Below are 8,329 nucleotides of genomic sequence, written 5' to 3'. Positions count from 1 at the left end.
GCACGCAGTCCCCTTTTATTGTCATTTAGTGATGCATGCATTAAGAAATGATAAAATGTTTTTCCAGAATGATATTATGAAAACACATGACAAACCGACTTAAAAACTAACAAAAACCACATAATTATAACATATAGTTACAACAGTGCAAAGCAATACCGTAATTTGATAAGAACAGACCGTGGCACAGTAAAAGTCTCAAAGTCTCTCGGAAGTCCCATCATCTCACGCAGATGGTAAACCTCCAGCGCCGCCAACTTGCCGGTGCAGCATCCTGGAAGCATCCAACCATAGTCCACGTCCAAGTCCATCTGAAAAACTCCGAGCCTCCGACCCACCTCTTCGACATCGAGCACCGAGCACCATCTCTGCCAAGCGCTTCGACCCCGGCCCCGGCAACAGGCGATACGCAAAGCCGAGGACTTGGGGCCTTCGTCTCCGGAGATTCTTGATTGCACAGTAGCAGCAGCAGCAAAGCAGGCATTTCAGAGGTTACTCCAGATGTTCCTCTGTGCTTCTCATGGCAGTCTCCATCAAATCCGGATTGTGCACGGCCTCTAGTTACACAATACAATATTCATTCGGAACGGCCACGCGTGATGCATCACGCCACCATCTTCTCCCTCCACTGGGTTTGCAGGTTGAGTGAACTTGGCCTTTTCTCCTTGGAGCAACAGAGAATGAGAGGTGACTTGATAGAGGTGTACAAGATGAAGAGAGGCATTGATCGTTTGGATAGCTAGAGGCTTTTTCCCAGGGCTGAAATGGATAACACGAGGGGACATAGTTTTAAGGTGCTTGGAAGTACATACCAAGGGAATGTCAAGGGTAAGTTCTTCACAGAGAGAGTGTGGGTGCATGGAATGCACTGCCGGTGACGGTGGTGGAGGCAGATACTATAGGGTCTTTTAAGAGACTCTTAGATAGGTACCTGAAGCTTAGAAAAATAGAGGGCTATGCAGTAGGGAAATTCAAGGCAGTTTCTAGAGTATGTTACATGGTGGGCACAACATTGTGGGCCAAAGGGCCTGTAATGAGCTGTAGATGTCTATATTCTACGTTCTATGACAGAATTTCATGTTGATGTGCTCAATGGTTGGGAGGGCTTTACCCATTACGTACTGGGCCAAATCTACTACCTTTTGAAGAATTTTCCATTCAAAGGCATTGGTGTTTCCATACCAGGCATGATGCAGCCAGTCAATATACTCTCTATTGCACATCTATAGAAGTTTGTCAACGTTTTATATGTCATGCCAAATCTTTGCAGACTCCTAAGGAAGTAGAGGTGCTGCCATGCTGTCTTCACAATTATGTGATGGGTCCAGGGCAAGTGCTCTGAAATAGTAACATCGAGGAATTTAAAATTTCTAATGTTCTCCACCTCTGATCCCCCAGTGAGGGCTGGCTCATGGGCCTCTGGTTTTGCTCTCCTGAAGTCTATGATCAGTTCTTCAGTCTTGCTGACATTGAGTAAGAGGTTATTTTTATGACACCACTCAGCCAAATTTTCAGCCTCCTTCCTGTACGCTGTTTCATCACCACCTTTGATTTGACCCACAACAGTGGTGTGATCAGCCAACTTGGATATGGCATTGGAGCTGTGCTTAGCTGTACGGTCAAATGTGTAAAGCAAGTAGAGCAGGGAGCTAAGCACACAAGCCTGTGGTGCACCTGTGTTGATGCAGAACATGGAGGAGATTTTGTTGCCAATCTGAACAGTGGGTTAACCAAGTAAGGAAATACAGGATCCAATTGCAAAGTCTTAGAGCTTATTGATTAGTTTTCATCTGGTCTGCTCTGCCATTCAATCATGACCAATGTTTTTTTCAAAGCCATTCATTTGCCTTCTTTCCATAACCCCATTATCATTCATCTCTGCCTTATATGCACCCAGTGATTTGGCATCCATAGACCTCTGTGGCAACGAATTACACAGATTCACCACCCTCATCTCGGTTTTAAAAGGACATCCCTTTATTCTGAAGCTGTGCACTTAGATCCAAAACTTTCCTGTTAATATAGAAACATCTTCTCCAATCCACTCTTTCTGGAACCTTAAGTATCTGGTAGGTTTCAATGAGATTACCCCCCTCAGTGGATATCAGAGGTCAATGGATAGTTTGTCTCCTGAAATGGAGACAGATATCCAGAAAAGGAATAAAAATGTCAGAGATGCCAAAGTTAATTTAACAGTAGGGTAGATGTTACTAGCAAAAATGATAAAATTGATGAGTTCCACGTGGGTGCAGGAAGCATCACCAATGCAGCTGTTGACTTAACAGAGAAAGAGTTGAGGAGCGGTACCAAATAAAATTTGGAGCAAGGACTGTTTCATGTAGCCAAAGAAAAGATCATTGTTGCAAGGGCCTGTGCAAGAATAATAAGACTGTTGGAGAGGGAGAACGGGTTGATGGTTTGCTGAAAAACAGGTAGGGTTATGATCTTTCTGATGGGAGATGGATGTATATAAATACTGGCCATTCATAGTGAAAATGAGATGGTGGGGGCCAAGGAATCAGAAGTTATCAAAATGGTGGAGGTGTACTGGATGCAGGTGGGAAAGGACTGGACAAGTAGAGACAAGATCAATAGATGGATACAATAGATGGTCCCAGCAGATTCGCAGGTGAAGTGCTGCCTCACATAGAAGGACTGTTGGGGGCCCAGAATGGAGATAAATAACTGCATATACCAAGTCTCAGTTGGGCAGTGCCTTCAGGTGGTAAACCCTGGTAGCATTAAAGGATACATCACCATGGCAGTCTGTGATGGTTCTACTGCTCAGCAATGGCAAGTGGAGAGCCGATCAGAGAACTGGGCTTTCAAAAGTGGTTTATGAAGATGACTGAATCACTGTTGAGAAACGTCTATCTGGAGCATGAAAAGCTGGAAATACACCTTGCAACACAAAGTCAGGAAATCCCTGACAGGATCTTCGTCTCAAATGATTTACTTTGCTGATTATAATGATTTAAAATAATTCTTTTACCACAAGCAGATACAGTAGAGTCTTTTACATGCCTCTTAGATAGGTGCATGGAGCTTAGAAAAATAGAGGGCTACGCACTAGGGAAATTCTAAGCAGTCTCTAGAGTAGGTTACATGGTCGGCACAACATTGTGGGTTGAAGGACCTGTAATATCCTGTAAATTTCTATGTTCTACGTTTCTATGTAAGATCAGAATCAGAATCAAAATCAGGTTTATTATCACCAGCATGTGTTGTGAAATTTGTTAACTTCGCAGCGGCAGTTCAATGCAATACATAATATAGGAGAAAAATCAATCAATCAAACAATTAATTACAGTATATATACATTGAATAGATTGAAATTGTGCAAAAACAGAAATAATATATATTTTATAAGTGAGGTAGTGTTCACGGGTTCAATGGCTATTTAGGAATCAGATGACAGAGGGGAAGAAGCTGTTCCTGAGTCGGTGAGTGTGTGCCTTCAGGCTTCTGTACCTCCTACCTGATGGTAACAATGAGAAAAGGGCATGCCCTGGGTGCTGGAGGTCCTTAATAATGGACGCTGCCTTTCTGAGACACCACTCATTGAAGATGTCCTGGGTAATTTTTAGGCTAGTACCCAGGATGGCGCCAACTAAATTTACGACCCTCTGCAGCTTCTTTTGGTCCTGTGCAGTAGCCCCCACCCCATACCAGATAGTGATGCAGCCTGTCAGAAGTTTTTGAGTATTTTTGTTGACATACAAAATCTTTTCAAACTCCTAATGAAGCATAGATAGAGCTAATGTATAAAGAAATAAATGTAGTGGGGCAGGACCAGGTGGGAACAATAGTCCTATTTGTAGATCTTGGGTAAGTGAAGCAGGATCTGCAGTTTTGGGGTGCAGTCAGGTTGGAGACTGATGTGATGAGATTTTTCACAGTGCAGTAGACACAGTGTCCCTGTGTCCCTGCAGTAGAGCAGGCATGAGGAGGTATCTGAGACTACAGCCCAGCCTCTTAAAAATGTTCCTTCAAAATGTAAGAATGGTTTATCAAAGAGGAGTGAGGATCCCTTGCTCAAGAAATAGGCATGGAGATGGAGACAATAGAAGAAGAGTTTGACACAATGGTGGGCCCGGAACTTTATGAAGTGCAGGCACAGTTAAGGCCTCAGATGAGGACTGACCATTCAGTATCAGAGAGATTGAAACTGGAGTTGGGGGAGAATGGTGAAGACCTGGCAGTGGTTGTAGCTGGGGAAGGTGTAAAATCAGGAGAGGTTAATGGGAGAGGGGGCCGAGGAAGACAAAATAAACTGAAGATCAGATATTATGCATGCATCTGATAAGTTGAATGGCATTTTTTCAAAAGGTGTATCAAAATATGTCTTAAAAATATTGGACTACTTAGCATTGAAAAAATGAATAAATTATTTGAATCTTTACATGAGCAAATTCCAGAGAGATATAATGAAATAACTATGGATTAAATAATGTGATGCTTATCAAATATTTGGAAATAATTTAAAAGCTGGAAGGCTTAGATAGAGAGGATGTAGAAAGAATATTGCTATTGATAAGAGAGTCTAAGATCCAAGGACACAGCCCAGTGTAAAGGGAATAAAGGGAATTCTCTTTAAAACTAAGATGAAAAGGAATTCCTTCAGCCAGAGGGTGGATAATCGATGGGATTTGAAAAGAGCAGTGAAGGTCAAGTCATTGAGTGTATTTAATGGAGAGTTTGATAGGTTCTTCATTGGTGAGGGAGTTGAGAGTTACAGAGAGAAGGTGGGAGAATGGCCTGGAATGGGGATGATGGGCAGAACAGCCTGATTCTGCTCCTATGTCCTAATATTTTAAGGAACTTCCCAGGAGTTTTCAAGTTAATTTCTTATTTACATCCATCATTTTAAAAAATGCATTTTCACAATAGATTAGACAGTGGATGGGTAGTTTTGAATTTATAATCTTCTATATCACATTTTGGCCATTGGTTTCTTTCCTTCAAAAACATTGAAAATATGATCTAGTGAAGACTGAAATAGCAAGTAAGGAGAAGTTACACATGTGCCACCTATTGGAGGTTTCAGGATTAAATTAGTTAATTCTGGCAAGCTATCTTTATTGTCAGCAAACTTCCAGAGTGGGGGAGGAGCAGCACTGACAAGGTATTATCATTCATTTCCTCTGTAGATTTTAACCAGTCAAGGTCTGTAACATATGTTTGTTTGCTTATCAATTCAATAACATCTGTGAGGAGCAGCCTGCCCATCTACAGAATTGGATTTCCACGTATATTGAGGGTCATTTAAAGCCGAGACATGTCTTTTGAAGCAAAAAGGAATCTTTTACAGGGAAATAAAAACATTTTCATCACAGACAACAGTTTCTACATTGCCTGTAAATATATCAAACTTAGAAAAAGGAAGCATCTAGTTTTTCTAATATATAGAGGTCCTAGATAAGTAAGAAGATCTCCTCCTCAGATGATGAAAAAAGGGGCGAGGTGAAAGAAGTTACAAATGCTGGGAACATAACATAATGTCACTAGCCAGGCCAGTGGGAAAGGATTAATAAGTAGGGATGAGATGAAATCTTAACATATGTTTCTCTTATGACAGTACTTCCTTTCCCCATTGCACATTGCCTCCCATCTCCACCCCAGCTTCTCAATTATCACCTGTCACTTCCTTCATTACTCTTAACACTTCCTTTCCCGCAATGCAATCTTCTCCAATGGTCACAAGAGGTCACTGTATTACCTCTTCTCATTTCAAGTGCATGCCACAAAAATAAAATGCTGCACTTGGTGAAAATCTGAAATCGAAACAAAAATTACTGGAAATACTCAGTAACTCAGGTAGAATTTGTGGACTTCTTATGATAACCCCTTGACCTGAAACTATGTAACTTTCTCCCAATAAACATGCTTCTTAGCCTGCTGAATTATTCCCAGCATTTTCTGTTTTTATTCCAAAAATAAACTTAGTATTTTCAAAATACATACAAACAGATTTTCTTATTTGAAAGTAGTAATTGCAAAACAATGATCATAGGATATTAGCATGAAGACTGGAAGGGGTATTATAGAGTGGACATAGGAAACACGTGTATATACTCTATGTCTAGAACAAGGGAGCGCATGTTGGAGGATTTTATTTAAAGGCAGTGGGGCGAATCTGAATTCTTTAATATATGTAGGATGAAAATAACAAACTTAGGGGACCAATGGTACTGTACTTGTTAGCACAATGTTATTACAATAAGACCATAAAACCATTAGTTATAGGAGCAGATTTAGACCACTTGGCCCATCGAGTATGCTCTGCCATTCCATCATGGTTGATCCATTTTCCCTCTCAATGCAATCTCCTACCTTCTCCCCGTAGCTCTTCATGCCCTGACTAATCAAGAATCTATCAACATCTGATTAAATATACCCAATGACGTTGCCTCCACAGCTGCCTATGGCAACGAATTCCATATATTCACCACTCTCTGGCTAAAGAAATTCCTCCTCATCTCTGATCTAAAAGGATGTCCGTCTATTCTGAGGCTGTGTCCTCTGATCTTAGACTCCCCCCACGTAGGAAATATCCTTTCCACATCCACTCTATCAGGGACTTTCAACATTCAAATAGAATTCATTCTTCTGAATTGCAGTGAGTAGAGGCCAGAGCTATCAAACACACCTCAAATGATAAGCCTTTTCATCTGGAATCATTTTTGTGAACCTCCTTTTAACCCTCTCCAACGTCAGAACATGAATTCTTAGATAACAGGCCCAAAACTGTTCATAATACTCCAAGTGAGGCCTCACCAGTGCTTTATAAAGCCTCAACATTACATCTTCGCTTTCATATTCTAGTGTTTTCAAAATGAAAGATAACATCACATTTGCCTTCCTCACCACCAACTCAATCTGCAAATTAACCTTTAGAGAATCCTGCATGAGGACTTACAAGTCCCTTTGCACCTCAGATTTTTGAATTTTCTCTCCATTTAGCAAACAGTCCAAAGTGCATGACCATACACTTCCCAACACTGTATTCAATCTGCCACTTCTTTGCCCATTCTTCGAGTCTGTCGAAGTCCTTCTGTAGACACTCTGCTTCTTCAAAACTACCTGCCCTTCCACCTATCTTTGTATTGTCCACAAACTTGGCCACATAGTCATCAATTCCTTCGTCCAAATTATTGACGTGCAACATAAAAAAGCTGCCCCAACACAGACCCCTGTGGAGCACCAGTAGTCACCAGCAGCCAACCGGAAAAGGTTGTTCGCACTCTTTGTATTCTGCCAATCAGCCAATTCTGTATCCATGCTAGTATCTTTCATGTACTACCATGGTCTCTTAACTTGTTAAGCTGTCTCAAGTACGGCACCTTGTCAAAAAACCTTCTGAAAATCCAAGTACAAAACATCCACTAATTCTCCTTTGCCTATCTTGCTTGTTATTTCTTCAAATAATTCCAAAAGATTTGTCAGGCAAGATTTTCCCTGGAGGAAACCATGCTGAATACGGCTTATTTTATCATTTGCCTCCAAGTACCCCAAAACCACATCCTTAACAATCAACTCCAACATCTTCCCAACCACTGAGGTCAGACTAACTGGCCTATAATTTTCTTTTTTTACCTCTCTCCCTTCTTGAAGAGTGGAGTGACATTTGCAATTTTCCATTCCTCCGGAACCTGCCAGAATCAATTGATTCTTGAACGATGGTTACTAATGCCTCCACAATCTCTTCAGCCACCTCCTTCAAAACCCTGGGGTGTGCGCCATTTGGTCAGGTGACTTATCTAGTTTCCGACTTTTCAGTTTATCAAGAACCTTCTCCCTAGTAATTGCAACTTCACTCACTTCTACCCCAACACTCTCAAACTTCTGGCATACTGCTAGTGTCTTCCACACTGAATACTGATGCAAAGTACTTATTCAGTTTGTCTGCCATTTTCTTGAGCCCCATTACCTCTCCAGCATCATTTTCTACCAGTCCAATATCTACTCTGAAGAAACTTTCATTATTCTCATTAATATTATTGGCTAGCTTACCTTTGTATTCTATCTTTTCCTTCTTTATGATTTTTTTAAAATTGCCTTCTGTACATTTTTAAAAGCTTTCCAATCCTCTAACTTCCCACTAATCTTTGCCCTCTCTTTGGCTTTTATGTTGGCTTTGACTTCTCTTGTCAGCCATGGTTGTGTCATCATGCCTTTAGAATACTTCTTCATCCTTGGGATGAATAAGTCCTGCGCCTTCAGACTTGCTCCCAGAAATTCCAGCCATTGCTGTTCGACTGTTATCCCTGCTAGTGTTCCCTTCCAAGCAATTTTGGCCAGCTGCTCTCTCATGCCTTTGTAATTCCCT

General features: G+C 41.2%; 1 pseudogene; it reads left to right on the top strand.

Annotated features, from left to right (window-relative positions):
• Window positions 1-4,048: 4,048 nt before the first annotated feature.
• Window positions 4,049-8,329, top strand: part of LOC134349901 (uncharacterized) — a 56,741-nt pseudogene continuing 52,460 nt past the window's right edge.

The sequence above is a fragment of the Mobula hypostoma genome, chromosome 7, assembly GCF_963921235.1.
Source record: "Mobula hypostoma chromosome 7, sMobHyp1.1, whole genome shotgun sequence".
NCBI classification, from domain to species: Eukaryota; Metazoa; Chordata; class Chondrichthyes; order Myliobatiformes; family Myliobatidae; genus Mobula; species Mobula hypostoma.
Note: the sequence above shows the minus strand (reverse complement) of the source record. Positions and strands in the feature narration are given on the sequence as shown.